The following is an 18,951-nucleotide window of genomic DNA, read 5'->3' as shown; positions in this document are numbered from 1 at the left end:
TTTTACTCATTTGGTATCCTCTCCCTTCAAGAATTTATATATGCCTTCAGCTTTAATTACTATCAAGGCAATTTACAAACCAATCTTTAGGCTTCGCTCTGCAGTCTAGATCAATATATCCACCTGCTTACCTGATATCTCCACTTTGATGTCTCAATGATATTTCATTCTTAAAATGTCCCAGGCCAAATTAATTATCTTCCAGCATGAATTTCTTTCAATTTGCACTTCAACGAAATCAAGAGTAGAAACTGGCTTTCTTCTAAAATGTGATCAGTCCCCTAAATTGATTCTTACACTCTTCTTCATCGTTTAGTATCCATTTCCAACCTTTGCCTAGGTACCATCTAATTATTCCTCAAATGCATGTTCTCAGGACCATAGCTACTACCTTTACCCTAATCCAACCTGCAAGTATCTCTTACATGGACAGCTCCACTGCAATAGCCTCCCAACTGATTCACCTTTACCAACTCTTGCTTCTTTTCAATAAGCTATCAAAGTGATCTTTTCCCAAAATAAATCTCCCCTAATGCTTGAAATATTTAATGGCTCCACATTATACTGAATACAGAGACCTAATCCCTCCTTCAGTAGCCAGTTAAGCTATATTCCTTTAGATGTCCCCCAGATATGGCTCCTCTGGGTAACCTTCCCTGGCTCCTTTGACATTCCCCACGCCTGCAGGACTTTATGAAATGGGATTCAGAAAGTTCTAAGTCAAGTCTGGGTGAGACTGATGAGTAAGCAATGAAAGAAGTCAGAAGGCTGACTATTCCCCTAAAATCTGAAAATGCTGCTAGAAGAATTCTCTGGCAGAAAAAGTCCCCATCTCTTTCAAATGCCATCACCCTTCTTCACCAAGAACAATAATGTGTAATTTCCATCTTCAACAAATTGTTTTTTCCATGCCTGGCAAACATGGTCTTTTTACCCATTCACAATTCAGCTGAGAGCAGTCAGCGAAAACAGAATGAAGAGGTCTTTTTGCCTTCAGAAAAGTGACAGCAAATATTAAATAGCATGTAGTGTTCACCATTTCAATAAGCTCATTAGAGGTCCCTAGTCTACCTTCTATAGAATTATAAGGCTATAATAGAAACATTTACCAAAAGTGCTAGGCCATTTTTCAGAATGATTTGGTGTCCTTGATATTGAAGAGAATCATTTTGGAACACATTTTCGCAGATCACCTTAATTCAACTTGAACTAAATTCATTTATGAGAACTGCTGGGCTGTACATCTCTACTTATCTCTGCTTTGAATTTGCCTACAATGGATAATGCTCAAGCTGCACGGATCGTTGAGCAGAGAAGAACACTTCTGCCCTTCCTTGCCCTTCGTAATAATCAGAGGGAACTTGTGACTTGTTATGTGTTTCCATAACAAGGGGTTCAGAAATGGCTGTCACACATAGCCTGAGGAGAAGCAATAGAAAATGGCCTTCTGAGTCCTCTGGAGCTTTTGTTGCTCCTGTTGAGAGCTGTGGAGGATGTGGACAAGGGAATGGAAGCAGACTCAGAGGAGCTGTGTGTCAGGGTTCCCCTCTCTGGGTCTGGGAGATACATTCTGAGCCTAGTTCCAAACCAGGGCTGGAAAACACACTGCTCTCACCTATGCCCTGCTGTCTTCAGCTTGCTGATGAAGTCCAGCTTTTCTGGCGGTTTTTCAGTTGCTGTCCCCTAACATGGAATGCCTCCTAGGTTTCTGTCCTAGGGTCTTTTCTCATTCTGTGCACTCCTTCATTGCTTCCATCATTTTCTATGTGGTAATTGTTCTAAAATCATAGCTGTCCCTATGGGCTGTTGTCCCTCCTGGGCTACAGACACAATTCTCTCTCTACCAAATAGACCAAAGTGCTTGGATGTCATATAGGCACCTCACACCTGACATGTCCAGATCTGAACTCAGTACCTTGCTGCCTTCAAATAGGCTCTTTTTCTAGATTCCCCATGTTTATAGAAAGTACCAACTATCTTTCAAGTACTCCAAGCCAGTACCTTGGCATCTAAGTCAGCTATTGCTATAATAAAAATGTATAACAAACTACCTCAAAACTCAATGGCTTCCAGTTCATACATCCATTCTTATGAGTATGGGTCTGAAAGCTAACTATCATTTTTATTTGATTGTGTGAGCCTGGCTGGGCAACTCTTCTTCCTCTGCAGATCACATAGCTTACATCAAGCTAATAAGATGAGTCCAGGTCTGCTGTGCATGTGTGGACTCTGTGGTTTAGGAGAAAAAGGCAAATGGTTACCTTGAACATTTTCTTGGGATACTGCATTCATAGAGTTGACAGAGCCAACCAACCACGCAAGGACATTTTAAGTTCTTGCTCACATTGCTCTGCTAATGGTCTATCAGCCAAAGGGAGTTCATGACCAAATCCAACATCAGTGAGGGTGCAAGTAATGTTTTCTCTCCAAATAATTCAACCTACCAGACCCAGGCATCATTTTAAACTATTCTTTCCCCTTATGGATATCCTACCTCCATGTCTACCACTATCACTCTCAATTAATTACTAAGCCATGTTCATTCATTCTCTAAAGATTTCTAGAATCAGTGGTGCAGGTTACTATTATGCCCTTGCCTGGATTTCCACAACAGCTTCCAGTTGCCCTTCCTGGCCCCAGACCTGCCACCAATCCTATCCCCATATTGGATCCAGATTAGCCACTTAAAATCTTCCATTTTTCATTTAGCAAGTACATATATTCTACCTCCTACTATGTGTCAAGAACTATTTTCAACTCAAATCCCTATCCTCAGGGAGGTTACATTTTAGTGAGGTCATGGGTAAATGGATGATATAGATAGATCAATGCCTGATAGATAGATTAATGCCTGATAGATAGATAGATTACATAGTATATTAGATTTTGGCAAATACTATGACAGAGGGAGGGAGCTGGAGAGCTGGAGGCAGCAGATAGAAAATGTTAGGAAGGAGGATTAATCTTATAAATATAGGGTAAACAAAGAAGGTCTGACTGAGAAGTTGACCTTTCAGCAAAGGCTTAAAAGAAATGAGGGGATGGGGATATGGGGGCAAGACTGATTTAAGTTGAATGCCTGTGCTTGGAGACAAGGTGGGAATGTACCTGGACGGAGCACAGTGGGTGGGGGGAAAGTTATAGAAGCCAGAAAGGGTCTGGAACTACAAAAATGATTCAGTTCCCCTGCTTAATAGTATATAAATACAAATAAAATTCAAATTCCCTAATGTGAATTCCAAGGCCTTCCTTGGCCTTATTTTCATTTACCTTTTAAATTGCAATTCTAGACACTGTCTTCCTCACCTTTGTATGGAATCCACTTTAAACAATGTATAGCACAGAGCGGGTATTCAATATATACAGCACAATAAATGAAAAAAAAATACAATTTGAATAAGGAAAGAATTGCACTCAAACTGATTTAAGAGAAATACAAAGATTATCAGATTTGGTGACATCGTCACTGAAGAAAGGGCACAGATATCTGGCTTCTGAATAGCCCAAGGTTGAGATTTAGCAACAATCTACTATCTGCCAAGTGCTTACTTCCTATCACCCTTTGCCCAGTATAGTGCCTGCCTGTCTCATTCCCACAGGGCAGGTAGTCAAATATCAGTTAGATCATCCCCAGTGCATTAGCAGGAAAGTTTGAAGAGTTATGCCTCCTATTGGTATTTCCATCTAAACAATCATTTCTTTAAGGTACAAAACTTCAAAACTTAAAGGATTTGCTTTTTAATGGTGGGATTTCAAGCACTGATAAAAAAATAGAATGAGAGATATGTGAAGAAAGCAAGAACTCCTTGGACGATTTCAGATTACACCAGATAAGTGGTCATCTTATCCACATACAGATAATAAAAATCAATCCCTGAAATTCTTTCTGCTTTATATTTCACACGGTATTCATATACTCTACCTCCTTTGAACTCTGCAGTGGAAACACTGGACCAATTTTATACATGAATGTCAGGCCACACCCTGCAGGCCTGCAAGCCCTGTACTTGCCCATCCTGGAGATGGAGGAAAAGAGCCCATACTCAACAACAAAGACATCAATGGTTTAGTGGATGGGGAGTCTTACCTGTCTGAAAGAAGGTCCTGGAATGACATGCCATCGTGTGGCAGAAGGTAGTCAGGGCATGGCAGCAGTCTCCTCTCGCTCCTGGGGGGAGGGGGAGGTTACCAGTATCAGGTTGGCTCATCAGTTACCAGGGAAACAAGCAGAGGGGCATGCCCCTCACCTCCCCTTTGATAAGCTCTCAAGGTGGAGGTGTTCTGATCTAAAGGTTAGAGTAATCATCAGCAGGAGCAGGGGGCAAGGGAAGGTCAGTCCTGTGAGTAGGGTTCAGGTGAAACAGGCACTGTGCAGTCTAGCAGGGGATGTACAGAGAGCAAGAGAGCAGCCATCTTTGGTGGCCTGATCATACAATGAGGAAAACAAGACTTATGGAATAGCATAAAAGGACAAATAACAGGCACAATGAAGCCAAAATGAATTCAAAATGGAATTCAAAGCCAATGCTTTTTCAAGCAGAAAGAGAGAAAGTTTGAGATCGGGAGAACAAGAGAGAGATAGGATGAAATTTAATAATGTGAGCCTAAATTAACTATCTGGAATGTATGAATCTGTAACCTGCAATTTTGTAATTTAGTCTTAGTTCCTGTGTACCTCTTAGTGTGAGTGTTTTGTTGTGCCAAGTGTAATTCCAGTTTTAAAATGGTTATATTTCCTGTATTGTAGCTACAGAGAACAACCTGACTTCTTCAAAAGTTCTATTAAGAGCATAGTGTTATTAAGTGTTGTTAAGAGCATAGACTCTGAACCCTGATTACCCAAGTTCAAATCCTGGCTTTGAATTTTACTGGTTCATGATCTTGGGCAACTTATTTCACCTCTGTGCCTCAATTTCTTTATCTATATATAAACCCATTTGTCTCATAAGATTGTTGTGAGGATTACATGAGTCAATATCAAAACAGTGTCTAAAATAGTCCCTGGTACACTCTAAGTATTTATAAGGGAATCAACTATTATTGTTTCCTGTTCAACAGAACAAAAAGTTGTCTGTTCTAACACTGAAGAAGAAACTCTTCATGTTGGAAATATTGAAAGAAACTACATTGATCCCCATTGTAGCACATTATTCATTTTATGCTATGTTTTAGGGGTGTGAGGCTGCCGCAGCTAAAACTCAGGAAATGCAATTTTTTTTTCACACTACACTTGGGTGAAGAAACGTGCTTTTAAAAAATCACACCCTCTGGGTTTTTGTCTTTGGAGACTTAGAATTGGAGACCAAATCAGGATATGAGCACTATATCTGGGGATAGATCTCATTCCAGAAATATACTGATTACCACCCTGGAGGGTGAAAGAATTTGTTTTAATTGGAATTTAAGAATGAAGAGACCTTTATGAGCAATTCTATTTGATAGGTATTTTAGGACTCCAACCAAGATGCTTTTGAACTGTGATGTTGGAGAAGATTCTTGAGAATCCCTTGGACTGCAAGGAGACTCAACCGATCCATCCCAAAGGAAATCAGTCCTGAATATTCATTGGAAGGACTGATGCTGAAGCTGAAACTCCAATACTTTGGCCACCTGATGCAAAGAACCAACTCAGTGGAAAAGACCCTGATGCTGGGAAAGATTAAAGGTGGGAGGAGTAGGGGACGACAGAGGATGAGATGGTTGGATGGCATCATTGACTCAATGGACATGAGTTTGAACAAGCTCTGGGAGTTGGTGATGGACAGGGAGGTCTGGCATGCTTTAGTCCATGGGGTCACAAAGAGTCAGACATGACTGAGCAACTGAACTGAACTGAAGAGACCTAGAAGTTTACAAATACCAAAGACCACTTAAGAATGAAAAGCCATGATTCTAAGAACTCAAGAGTTAATTTAAGTTTCATTTTCCAAGGAACAGAAGGTTCTTAATAAAGTTGCCTAGACAACAGCAGCTCAGTCTCAGGGCAACCACCCCCATGATTTCTCATCATCCTGCACCAGCTCACACCAACCCCATAAACAAATTCAAGGCCATTCAGGGTCCCTCAGAATGGTTGCTGGCTGCTCTTAGTAGACCCTTGTGGCTGCAAACAGAAGCATCAACATATCTAATTCAGCTGACCCAAGATGTGGGCAAGATGTAGGTCACGAGGCAGCAGCTGGTGCTTAGAAGGAATCTCATATGCTAGGTCAGTCATAGCTCCAGTTCCTTCCACGACAAGAAAGGGAGGACTGCCTCCATGCAGAGGTATTCAAAAGGGCACAAAGCAATTTCACATAATTTTTATTTGTTTCCTAAATCTTTTTGGGTTTCTCATTTTTTTCTACAATTAGCACTTTGTTTTTCAAAATGTCCACAATTATAAACATGATTTTTTTTTTTTTTTTTGCCACATGGTATTTGGGATTTTAGTTCCCCAATCAGGGATCAAACTGATGCCCCTTGCAACTGGAAGCCCAGAGTTTTAACTGCTGGATCACCAGGGAAATTACTGAATATGTTTTATAATTAGGAACTAATGAGTATTTTCTTACATTTGGAGGTGCCAGTGGATACTATAAGGTATTTTTCAAACTGAAAAATTTGAATCCTACATGTTTCCTTCATGATATTTTATCACAATTATATTCAGTGGCTGGATTATTCACTTACTGTCTCCCTTCCCTTCTAGACAGTAAGACCCATGAAAGTGGAGACTACGTGGATCTCTTACAACAATATGACCTCTGTGCCTGGCTTGGTGACTTGCACAGAGATTAAGACTCAAAAAAAGGTTAATGAATGAATGCACTGCCATTTATAAATAGTTTAAAACTATGGCTTTTATGATAAATAAGTGATTTTGAAGAAAGTCCTCTTAATGATGCAGGGAATCATTTTGATAAGCCCTTTTGGTAAGGCAGGTAAAAGGCAACATGAGGAATAAGTAAACAGAAATAGTACAAATTATAAAGTATCAGATTTATATTGTAAGTATTCTGTTTAAAGTGAGTATATCTTTCAGTGAATCTAAACCTATGCAGATTATGTCAGAATACAGATGATGGATAGATAGAACACAAAATAGGAGATACATATATCTAATATATATATATTTATATTTATATAAATTATATATTGTTTATATATATATTATATATTATATAATTTATATATATAATATATTTATATAATTATATATTATATAATTTATATATATTATATATATTTATATAAATTATATATTATATAATTTTTATATATATATATATAGAGAGAGAGAGAGAGAGTTGCATAATAAATTACTCCAAAACAGCACCTTAAAACAACAAACACCTGTTATCTTACAATTTCTCTTGGTCAAAAATCTGGTGGCAGCTTAGCTGGGGAGTTCTAGCTCAAGGTCTCAAGGTTACAGTCAAGGGATGGGTAGGGTTACAGTCATCTCAAGGCTATTTGATTGGGACTGAAGTATCCACTTTCATCTATAATCATGTAACCACCACCATAATCAAAATACAGTATATTCCATTACCCCACCAAATTTTCTAATGTGTGTCTTTTTAATTTATTTTTTAAATGAAGGATAATAGCTTTACAGAATTTTGCTGTTTTCTGTCAAACCTCAACATGAATCAGCCATAGGTATACATGTATCCCCTACCTTTTGAATCTCTGTTCCCATCCCACCCCTCTAGGTTGATACAGAGCCCCTGTTTGAGTTTCCTGAGACATATAGCAAATTCCCGTTGGCTATCTATCATACATATGGTAATGTAAGTTTCCATGTTACTCTTTCTATACATCTCACCTTCTCCTCCCCTCTCCCCATGTCCATAAGTCTATTCTCCCTCTGTTTTTCCATTTGCTGTCCTGCAAATAAATTCCTCAGTACCATTTTTCTACATTCTGTATATATGTGTTAGAATACAATATTTATCCTTTTCTTTTTCTGACTCACTTCACTCTGTATAATAGGTTCTAGGTTCATCCACCACATTAGAATTGACTCAAAGACACTCCTTTTTATGGCTGAGTAATATTCCATTGTGTATATATACCACTTTCCTTTATCCATTCATCTGTTGATGGACATCTAGGTGGCTCCCATGTTCTAGCTATTGTAAATAGTGCTTCATGAACAATGGGATACATGTGTCTTTTTCAATTTCGGTTTCCTCAGGGAATATGCCTAGGAGTGGGATTGCTACGTCATATGGTGGCTTTATTCCCAGTTTTTTAAGGAATCATCATACCATTTTCCATAGCAGCTATACCAATTTACATTCCCACCAACAGTGCAAGAGCGTTCCCTTTTCTCCACACCCTCTCCAGCATTTACTGTTTGTAGACTTTTCGATGATGGCCATTCTGACTTGTGTGAGGTGATATCTCATTGTAGTTTTGATTTGCATTTCTCTAATAATGAGCCAGGTTGAGCATCTTTTCATGTGTTTGTTACCCATCTATATGTCCTCTTTGGAGAAATGTCTTTTTCCCACTATTTGATTGGGTTGTTTGTTTTTCTGGCATTGAGTTGTATGAGCTGCTTGTATATTTTGGAAATTAACCCTTTGTCAGTTGTTTCATTTGCTATTATTTTCTCCCATTCTGAGGGTTGTCTTTTCACCTTGCTTATAGTTTCTTTTGCTGTGCAAAAGCTTTTAAGTTTAATCAGGTCCCATGTGTTTACTTTTGCTTTTAGTTCCATTACTCTAGGAGGTAGATCATAGAGGATCTTGTTTTGATTTATGTCATTGAATGTTCTGCCTATGTTTTCCTCTAAGAGTTTTATGTTTCTGGTCTTACATTTAGATCTTTAATCCATTTTGAGTTTATCTTTGTGTATGGTATTAGGAAGTGTTCTAATTTCATTCTTTTACATGTAGCTGTCTGGTTTTACCAGCACCATTTATTGAAGAGGCTGTCTTTGCCCTATTGTATATTCTTGCCTCCTTTGTCAAAAATAAAGTAACCATAGGTGCATGGGTTTATTTCTGGGCTTTCTATCTTGTTCCATTGGTCTGTATTTCTGTTTTTGTGCCAGTACCACACTGACTTGATGATTGTAACTTTATAGTAGAATCCAAAGTCAGGAAGGTTGATTCCTCCAGCTCTATTCTTCTTTCTTTGGACTGCTTTGGCTATTCGGGGTCTTTTGTGTTTCCATATGAATCGTGAAATATATCGTTCTAGTTCTTTGAAAAATGCCATTGGTAATTTGATAGGGATTGCATTGAATCTGTAGATTGCATTTGATAGTATATTCATTTTCACAATATTGATTCTTCCTACCCAGGAAAATGGAATCTCTCTCCATCTCTTTATGTCATCTTTGATTTCTTTCATTAGTGTCTTATAATTTTCTGTGTACAGGTCTTTTGTCTCCTTAGGTAAATTTATTCCTAGATATTTAATTCTTTTTTTTGCAGTCAAGAATGGGATTGATTCCTTAATTTTTCTTTCTGATTTTTCACTGTTAGTATAAGCGATGCGAGTAATTTCTGTGTATTGATTTTGTATCCTGAAACTTTGCTAAATTCACTGATTAGCTCTAGTAATTTTGTAATACTATCTTTAGGGTTTTCTATGTACAGTATCATGTCATCTGCAAACAGTGAGAGCTTTACTTCTTCTTTTCTGATCGGGATTCTTTTTATTTCTTTTTCTTCTCTGATTGCTATAGTGAGGACTTCCAGAACTACATTGAATAATAGTGATTAAAGTGGACACCCTTGTCTTGTTCCTCATCTTGGTGGGAATGCTTTCAGTTTTTCACCACTGAAAAAAATCTCCTACTATTATTGTATTACTGTCAATTTCTCCTTTTATCTGTTGTGGTTTTTCTTATTGAGATGCTCCTATGTTGTGTGCATAACTGTTAAGTGTTAGTCGCTCAGTCGTGCCCGACTCTTTGTGACCCCATGGACTGCAGCCCACCAGGCTCCTCTGTCCATGAGATTTTTCCAGGCAAGGATACTGGAGTGGGTTGCCATTTCCTTCTCCAGGGGATCTTCCCAACCCAGGGATCAAACCCAGGTCTCCTTCACTTCAGGCAGATTCTTTACCTACTGAGCTACAAGGGAACATAGACGTTTACAATTGTTATGTCTTCCTCTTGGATTGATCCCTTGATCATTATATAGTGTCCTTTCTTATCTCTTGTAATATTCTTTATTTTAATGTCTATTTTGACTAATTTGAGGATTGCTACTCCAGCTTTCTTTTGCTTCCATTTGCATGGAATATATTTTTCCATCCTCTCACTTTCGGTCTATGTGTGTCTTTAGGTCTGAAGTGGGTTTCTTATAGACAGCACATATATGAGTCTTGTTTTTGTATCCATTCAATCAGTCTGTGTCATATAGTTGGAGCATTTAACCCATTTACATTTAAAGTAATTATTGATATATATGTTCCTATGGCCATTTTATTAATTGTTTGGAGTTCAACGTTGTAGATCTTTTTCTTCTCTTGTATTTCTTGACTATATAAGTCCCTTTAACATTGGTTGTAAAGCTGGTTTGGTGGTACTGAATTCTGTTTAACTTTTGCTTGTCTGAAAAACTTTTGATTTCTCCATAAATTTTGAATGAGATACTTGGGGGAAGAATAATGTTGGTTGTAGATTTTTCCCTTTCAGTCCTTTAAATATATCCTGCCATTCCCTTCTGGCCTGCAGAGTTTCTGCTGAAAGATTAGCTGTTAAATATATGGGGTTTCCCATTTATGTTTAGTTGTTGTTTCTCCCTTGCTGCTTTTAATATTCTTTCTTTGTGTTCTTAGTCTTTGTTAGTTTGATAAGTATGTGTCTTGGCATGTTTCTCCTTGGGTTTATCCTGTATGAGACGCTTTGTGCCTCTTGGATTTGATTGACTATTTCCTTTTCCATGTTGGGGAAACTTTCAACTATAATCTCTTCAAAATTTTTCTCATACCCTTTCTTTTTCTCTGATTCTTCTGGGACCCCTATAATTCAAATGTTGGTGTGTTTGACATCATCCCAGAGGTCTCTGAGACCATCTGCAGCTCTTTTCATTCTTTTTACTTTACTCTGATCTTCAGAAGTTATTGCCACCATTTTATCTTCCAGCTCACTGATTCATTCTTCTGCTTCAGATATTCTGCCATTGATTCCTTCCAGAGTATTTTTAATTTCAGTAATTGTGTTGTTTGTCTCTGTATGTTTATTCTTTAATTCTTTAAGGCCTTTGTTAACTGATTCTTGCATTTTCTATATTTTATTTTCAAGGTTTTTGATCATCTTTACTATCACTATTCTGAATTATTTTTCAGGTAGTTTGCCTATTTATTCTTCATTTATTTGGACTTCTGTGTTTCTAGTTTGTTCCTTCATTTGCATAGTATTTCTCTGCCTTTTCATTTTTTTTTTTTTAACTTACTGTGTTTGAGGTCTCCTTTTCCCAGGCTTCAAGGTTGAATTCTTTCTTCCTTTTGGTTTCTGCCCTCCTAAGGTTGATCTAGTGGTTTGTGTAAGCTTTGTATAGGGTGAGATTTGTGCTGAATTTTTTGTTTATTTGTATGTTTTTCCTCTAATGGGCAAGCCTGAGTGAGGTGGTAGTCCTTCTGCTGATGATTGGGTTTGTATTTTTGCTTTGTTTGTTGTTTAGATGAGGCATCCTGCACAGGGTGCTACAGGTGCTTGGGTGATGCTTGGTCTTGTATTCAAGTGGTTTCCTTTGTGTGAGTTCTATTTGATACTCCCTAGGGTTAGTTCTCTGGTAGTCTACAGTCTTTGAGTCAGTGCTCCCACTTCAAAGTCTCAGGGCTTGATCTCAATGTATTATTTCAGAAATAGTCTGATGGTATAAATGTGTCCTCAGAGAGGGGAACCAAAAAACATGGAGCTGTGCTGATGTCTGCTGCCGCCACTGGAGCCGCTGGTATTGCCATGGTTTGGCTCCTGGGCCTGCACTCCACTGCTGGGCTTCCACTCACCAGATTCAGGGAACCTTCCAGGAGCCACAACTCTGGTTACTGATCCCAGGGCTTCCCACCAGTTCTCACAGAGGCCTCTGGTGTCAATCTACCACTGCTGTGAGTATCAGGCTCTCTCCTGTGCTAAGCAGACACTGCCATCTGAGCTACAAGCTGAGCTACACTGCCGTCTCAGCCAGTATAACTGGAAGCTCATATGTTTTTAAAGTCAGTTCCTTGTCCTACTCCTAATCACTGACAACCACTGACATGTTCTCCATCCTGTCTCTATAGTTTTGACTTGAACTAGTATAAATCAGATATTCATCTGTAAGTATAAGTGAAAGCATACAGTATTAATACAATCTTTGCCTTGGGTTCCTTTCATTTTTTGTTACTGAGTAGTATCCCATTATAGGGAACTTCATTCATTTACAGGTTGATAAACACTTGGGATCGCTTCAGTTTGGGGCAATTATATCGAAAGCTGTCTAGATGTCCATGTGAAGATCTTTGTACGGATAATTTCAATTTTCTCAGGTACATACCTAGTAATAAGCTTGCTGTTTTGTTATATGGTAAGTATAGATTTAACTTTATAAAAAACTGCCAAATCATTTTCCAAAGTGGCTGTACCATTTTGCATCCCCACCAGTGATGTATTAGGGATCCAGTGTTCCAGGGCCTGGCCAGCCCTTGGTGTTGTCATTTGATGTTACCACTGATTTTTTCATCCCAGCCATTTTGTTGAGTATGCAGTGGGACTCACTATGGGTATTATTTGTACTTCTTTAATGACCAAAATTTTTGTATGTTTGCTATTCTCATCTCTTCTTTGGTAAAGTGTGCTTTTGCTCATTTTTTATTTGATTTTTTGTCTTGGTCAGAGGCAGAGAAGAAACTACAGAAAGAGGAGAGTCAAAAGTTTTTCCTCTTTTTCCCTCTCTAGAGTAAAAATTCAGAGAGGTACAACTGAGCCTGGCCAACCAAAATAATGACTGCATAACTGGTGTTCTGCACAGAGTATTAAGTAGCTCTTAGCAGCTGAACCTTGAGAAACACAAACTCCCTGAAGACATCCAGATCGAGAAGAGGTATCTGCACTCCCATGCTCACTGCAGCATTATTCACATCAGCCAAGATATGGAAACAACCTAAATTCTCATCAATGGATGAATGTGGCACATACACACAAGGGAATATTATTCAGCCTCATAAAAGAAAGAAATCCTGTCATTTGTGACAACACGATGGATCTAGAAGATATTGCTGCTGCTGCTGTTGCTAAGTCACTTCAGTTGCGTCTGACCCTGTGCAACCCCATAGACGGCAGCCCACCAGGCTCCTCAGTCCCTGGGATTCTCCAGGCAAGAACACTGGAGTGGGTTGCCATTTCCTTCTCCAATGCATGCATGCATGCTAAGTCACTTCAGTCGTGTCTGACTCTGTGCAACCCCATGGACAACAGTCCACCGGGCTCTTCTATCCACAGAATTTCCTAGGCAAGAATCCTGGGGTGGGTTGCCATTTCCTTCTCCCTAGAAGACATTATGCTAAAGGAAATAAGCCAGTCACAGAAAGAAAAATACTGCCAGATTTCACTTATATTTGGAACCTAAAATAGTAAAACTCATTAGAAACAGAAGACAGAATTGTAATTGCTATGGACTGTGTGGATCACAATAAACTGTGGAAAATTCTGAAAGAGATGGGAATACCAGACCATCTGACCTGCCTCTTGAGAAACCTATATGCAGGTCAGGAAGCAACAGTTAGAATTGGACATGGAACAACAGACTGGTTCCAAATAGGAAAAGGAGTACATCAAGGCTGTATATTGTCACCCTGCTTATTTAACTTCTATGCAGAGTACATCATGAGAAACGCTGGGCTGGAAGAAGCACAAGCTGGAATCAAGATTGCCGGGAGAAATATCAATAACCTCAGATATGCAGATGATACCACTCTTTTAGCAGAAAGTGAAGAGGAACTAAACAGCCTCTTGATGAAAGTGAAAGAGGAGAGTGAAGAAGTTGGCTTAAAGCTCAACATTCAGAAAACAAAGATCATGGCATCTGGTCCCATCACTTCATGGGAAATAGATGGGGAAACAGTGGAAACAGTGACAGATTTTGTTTTTTGGGACTCCAAAATCACTGCAGATGGTGACTGCAGCCATGAAATTAAAAGATGCTTACTCATTGGAAGGAAAGTTATGACCAACCTAGATAGCATATTGAAAAGCAGAGACGTTACTTTGCCAACAAAGGTCCGTCTAGTCAAGGCTATGGTTTTTCCAGTGGTCATGTATGGATGTGAGAGTTGGACTGTGAAGAAAGCTGAGCACCAAAGAATTGATGCTTTTGAACTGTGGTGCTGGAGAAGACTCTTGAGAGTCCCTTGGACTGCAAGGAGATCCAACCAGTCTATCCAAAAAGAGATCAGTCCTGGGTGTTCATGGGAAGGAATGATGTTGAAGCTGAAACTCCAATAGTTTGGCCACCTCATGCAAAGAGCTGACTCATTGGAAAAGACCCTGATGCTGGGAGGGATTGGGGGCAGGTGGAGAAGGGGATGACAGGATGAGATGGCTGGATGGCATCACCGACTGGATGGACATGAGCTTGGGTAAACTCTGGGAGTTGGTGATCGACAGGGTGGCCTGGCATGCTGCGATTCATGGGATCGCAGAGTCAGACATGACTGAGCAACTGAACTGAATGTGAGGTGGGAGGGAAGGGGGAGGATCAAAGAATATGGAATTTCTGTTACTCAAGATAAAGAAGTTCTGGAGATCTACTCTGCAAAACAGGTCCTATGGCTAATAATACTATATTTTAAATTTTGCTAATAGGGCAGGTCTTATGTTAAATACTCTTACCACAAAAGGAAAATAAAAATAGAAACAAAGGGGGTGGGAGGAGATTTTAGAGGTGATTGATAAGTTAATATAATTGACTGTGATAATTTCACACATGTATACTTATGTCTAAACACATTTGTGTACATCAACTGTCTATAGAATTTGTACATGAATTATACCTCATTAAAATGTTTTTTTTAAAAAGTAGAGGAAAAAACAACAAGAAATCTAAGGTGTTCCAGAAGAACTGTATAGAGAAAAATGGAGGAGAGAAAATCACCAAGAAAATAAATATTAGCAGAATTGAAGGTTAAGAGTCTTCCAATTGAAAAAGACCACTGAATACCAATTGGTCTACTTCTTGGTTCAGCAGTGAAAACTACCTGCTGAGTGACAATATAACAAACTATGAAAATGACACAAACAAAGTGAACTACCAGGAAAATGGAGAGGGAAATAGTAAAAGAATGGGTCTTGGCAAGGGCAAATTCTCTTTACAGCTAGCATCTTGGGGAAGATGGCTCTGAACCACTATGTCCTAGGGTTAAGCTAGATCAACTTATTAAAAACAGAAAAGATTTACAATAATGTGCAACTAGTCAGTAATCTGGGCCTTGTAACTTCAGAACTAGTTTTCATCGCCTAATCTATCATGGGTGAACATGTGGTCCTATCTTACACGACTAGTATGCAGATCATACTGACATGCTGACGTACTGGAGCTGGCTAGTGTTAACTTGGAAGAGCCAATTGATAAAGTTTCAGTACTTGACATTACATTGGTGGCTTGAAATCAGCCATGACAGGAGTATTTATATCAGAAATGAGAAAACACTACAAATCAAAGTGAGGTTTGTTGTTGTTGTTAGCTTGTTTTTTTCTAGAGAACCCGTTTACCTTACACCACTACAAATAATTCACCATATAAGTCTAAAAACCCATAAAATGATCTATATCCTGTTCAGTGGGATGAGAGGACCAATGAATCATTGAATGTTGCAGCAAGAGCAAATTCCTATAGAAGTGTCTAAATGCTTTCTCTCAATTTTTGAGTATACCTGGTCTCAGACAGGTAACAAACGGTTTTCAGACTGACCTTAATTTCTAGAACACACTGAACATCATTTCTGTAGAGTATGAAAGTTCTCCCCACCATCCATCACCCTTAACTCAATTTCAGATATCTTAATATGCTTCTTCGTAGTTTCCATGTAATCACACTTAATAAAACTTTAACATGTTCCTGAGGTCAATTTGCCTAACAAGTTTCACTTTAAAAATATTTCATAAAGTTAAGACAATTAAATGAAATGAAAAACTGAAATGCTTAGGGAAGTTTCCAGCACATAGGAAATGCTCGATAAATATATCAGGAGTAAATACCATTGATAGATTATGAGTTACTTAATTCAGGGACTTCATTTTTTTTTTTTAATTTTGGTTTCATTTTATATGTATGCTTCTTAACACCTTGCAGAATGCTTGGCCTGTCCAATGTGATATTCACTGAATAAGTTAATGAACAAATAAATGATTGTAACACATGTCCTCTTAAACTTGATATAGACACTGTGTCTACATTGAAAACAAAGATACAAGGGGTGTCAAAACATAGAATTTTGCAGACCGACCTCAACCTGCACAAATTCATTCTGAGCATTCCCTCTCATCCAAGCAAGCTGCCCATTTTACTGCCTATGCCTTATGATTTAGCAAAAGTGAACAATATGAGGATTTGTACTGAACTCAAATCTGAACTGATAAGTAGTCTTATTTGGCCCTCTGATTTTTCCAAAGTAGGATGAGGTATGCAGGTAAGAGTGGAAAGTGACTTGTACCCCAGTTATCTCATCTGCCAAATGAGAAAACTGGAGATTTTCTTTGCATTTCTTAAATTCTACGATTTTACATAGTTAACCAATTGATTGTGCAGAAAAATTCTTGCTCAAGAATAAAACTTAGCTGTGCTCTGTGCCACAAAAAAGTAAATAACATCAGAGTTTTTCTTTTTTTTTTTTTAGAGGAAGTGGACTGGATTTGCTGGTTTCTAAGTATCATCAGGAAAGACTGTGGAAGCAGGGCTCATTTGACAAGTCTGACTCAAAGTTTGTGGGGGCCAAAGCATCTGGAGCTGCTTTCTGTGTTACCTGCTATGTCTGCCATCTGTCCTCATCATCAAGAAACAAGGTGCAATTACTTTAAGATTCAAGAGGTGGGACATATTTGCAAAAAAGATATTTAGGGCTAGACATTTCAATGGCAACTGATGAACCATGTCATAATATCTATATTTCCCTGTTAAGCTTGTATCGTATCTAACTGATGCACAGAATCTTAATAGAATGTAGTAGGAGGAATGTCATTCATCAAATTCAAGAAGGCCAAGTATTTGGCTTACAATTTACGTTTTAAAGCCATGGTTCTTAATCTCTCTGATGAAATCCATGGACCGTTTAACAGGAAGCATTTGGGCCCAAACTTTTGCATTAAATTTAAGAAAGTTCATAACCCCTGAGGCTAAACAAGTGACCCGGATTAAGAATGTCATATTTGGCTGAGTTGGGAAAGCCTGGGATGATTTCTACATCAATGTGCCTTATTTGAGTGAGGAGTTTGAGCTAAAGCAGGAGTAATTTCTGTGGGCACAAAAAGATGGGTGGAATGGAGAAGCATGGTGTTTTGTAGAACTGACAGAGCCAGCATAAGAGATGGTGTGGTGAATGAAAGACTGCTGTCCCCCTGGGAGAGAGTTAAGAACTCTGGAATGTAATTCTGCCTATGACTCCGAATATCTGTGTGATGTCACAGTATTTTCTTTGTGCATTAGTTGTCTCACCTCAATGAAGATAGAAATTATCCAAGAATTTAAAAATTCTTTTAACTCTAAAATTCTATTATTTAGAAGTACGAGATATGTAAAGAGTACAGAAAAGACTCACAGAATAGAGAAAAAATTTATGCCAAAAAGATCTGAACCTTTGCAAAAGCTTGCCTAAGGGCTAAATTTCATATTCAACATCACTGTGTTACTGAGTTATAATGAGTCTTTTTTCCCTCTTTTTCCCCCTAGAAGAACATCACTTCTACCTCTTCAGTAATGATTATAATCTCAATTTTGGAAAAAACAAACAGTAGTAACCTTATACAGTATACATCTAGAATTCAAACTGCCTATGGTGAGCCCAAAAAGGAAAAAATCAATAGAAACCTCTCAATTTAAGAATCCTGTATTAAATCCATAGCCTAGATGAGCCAAAGCAGTTTGGTTGAAGCGCAGAGTACAGAAGGATGACCACTAATTTGTGCTTTTCTCACTTGGCTCTTTGATTTGAATTTTCAGATTTAGAACTAGATCTGCTTCTCTATCTTCTAGTTTTCAGCTTAAGCCTCAACCTCCAAATCAAATGTTCTATGCTTCAGAGGTGTAATGAAAGGAAAAATGGTAGGTAGGTACCAGCCAATCAGAAAAAAAAACTTTGTAACAGTTCCTCTAGCAGAGCAAAAAAAAAAAAAAAAAGTTCTGAACTTTTCCATAACTGTGTAAAGAATCAGGCAAACTTATTCACATCTCTTGGCTTCTCCAAAGGTTAAAAAGAAGAATGTACTTAAATGACTGACTCAAAATTCTATCCAGCTTGGGTTTGTATAGCTTGGGTTTGTTTATCACACTGCTGTAAACAATAACTTTGACTTCAATTGATGTTACTTTGTCTTCTGAGAAACTCAGACCCTCTCTTCCCTCATATATTAGCCTAGGAACTTTAGTTAAGTCAGTATTTCAGAAAATCTAAAATAAACATGTCTCAAGTCCATGGAAAATAAGTATATCAATTAACTTTGTCTACCAGATATCAAGACTCATAATCCATCCTCATCTTTAACCTTGCCCAGCCCCTCTGGGACATGGTAACTGGGACAGGCCCTTCTTCATTTTCTTACTAAACATTCAGTGTTATCCTCTCCAAGGGTACACTTACATAGATACAGTCTTAAACCAGAAAATGGGTAAAATATGTTACCATTCATCTACCACACACATTAGCTCACTTAATCTTCACAGCACCTCTAAAAAGTAATATCATAGGAAACTAAATCCAAGTGAGACTAAATTACTGGTCCAAATTCTCTTATTAAATAAAAGAACTAAGGTG

At 38.3% G+C, this 18,951-nt stretch overlaps 1 long non-coding RNA gene across 1 annotated transcript in view; it reads left to right on the top strand.

Annotated features, from left to right (window-relative positions):
- Positions 1-18,951, top strand: part of LOC129623054 (uncharacterized) — a 55,557-nt gene that overhangs the window by 20,175 nt on the left and 16,431 nt on the right. Inside the window, exon 2 of the long non-coding RNA XR_008700318.1 lies at positions 16,822-16,987. This is a non-coding gene — a long non-coding RNA (uncharacterized LOC129623054). The remainder of the gene's footprint in view (positions 1-16,821; positions 16,988-18,951) is intronic.

This window comes from Bubalus kerabau, chromosome 11 (assembly GCF_029407905.1).
Source record: "Bubalus kerabau isolate K-KA32 ecotype Philippines breed swamp buffalo chromosome 11, PCC_UOA_SB_1v2, whole genome shotgun sequence".
In the NCBI taxonomy this organism is placed as follows: domain Eukaryota; kingdom Metazoa; phylum Chordata; class Mammalia; order Artiodactyla; family Bovidae; genus Bubalus; species Bubalus kerabau.
The sequence above is the reverse complement of the archived record's forward strand: the minus strand, read 5'-3'. Positions and strand labels throughout refer to the sequence as shown.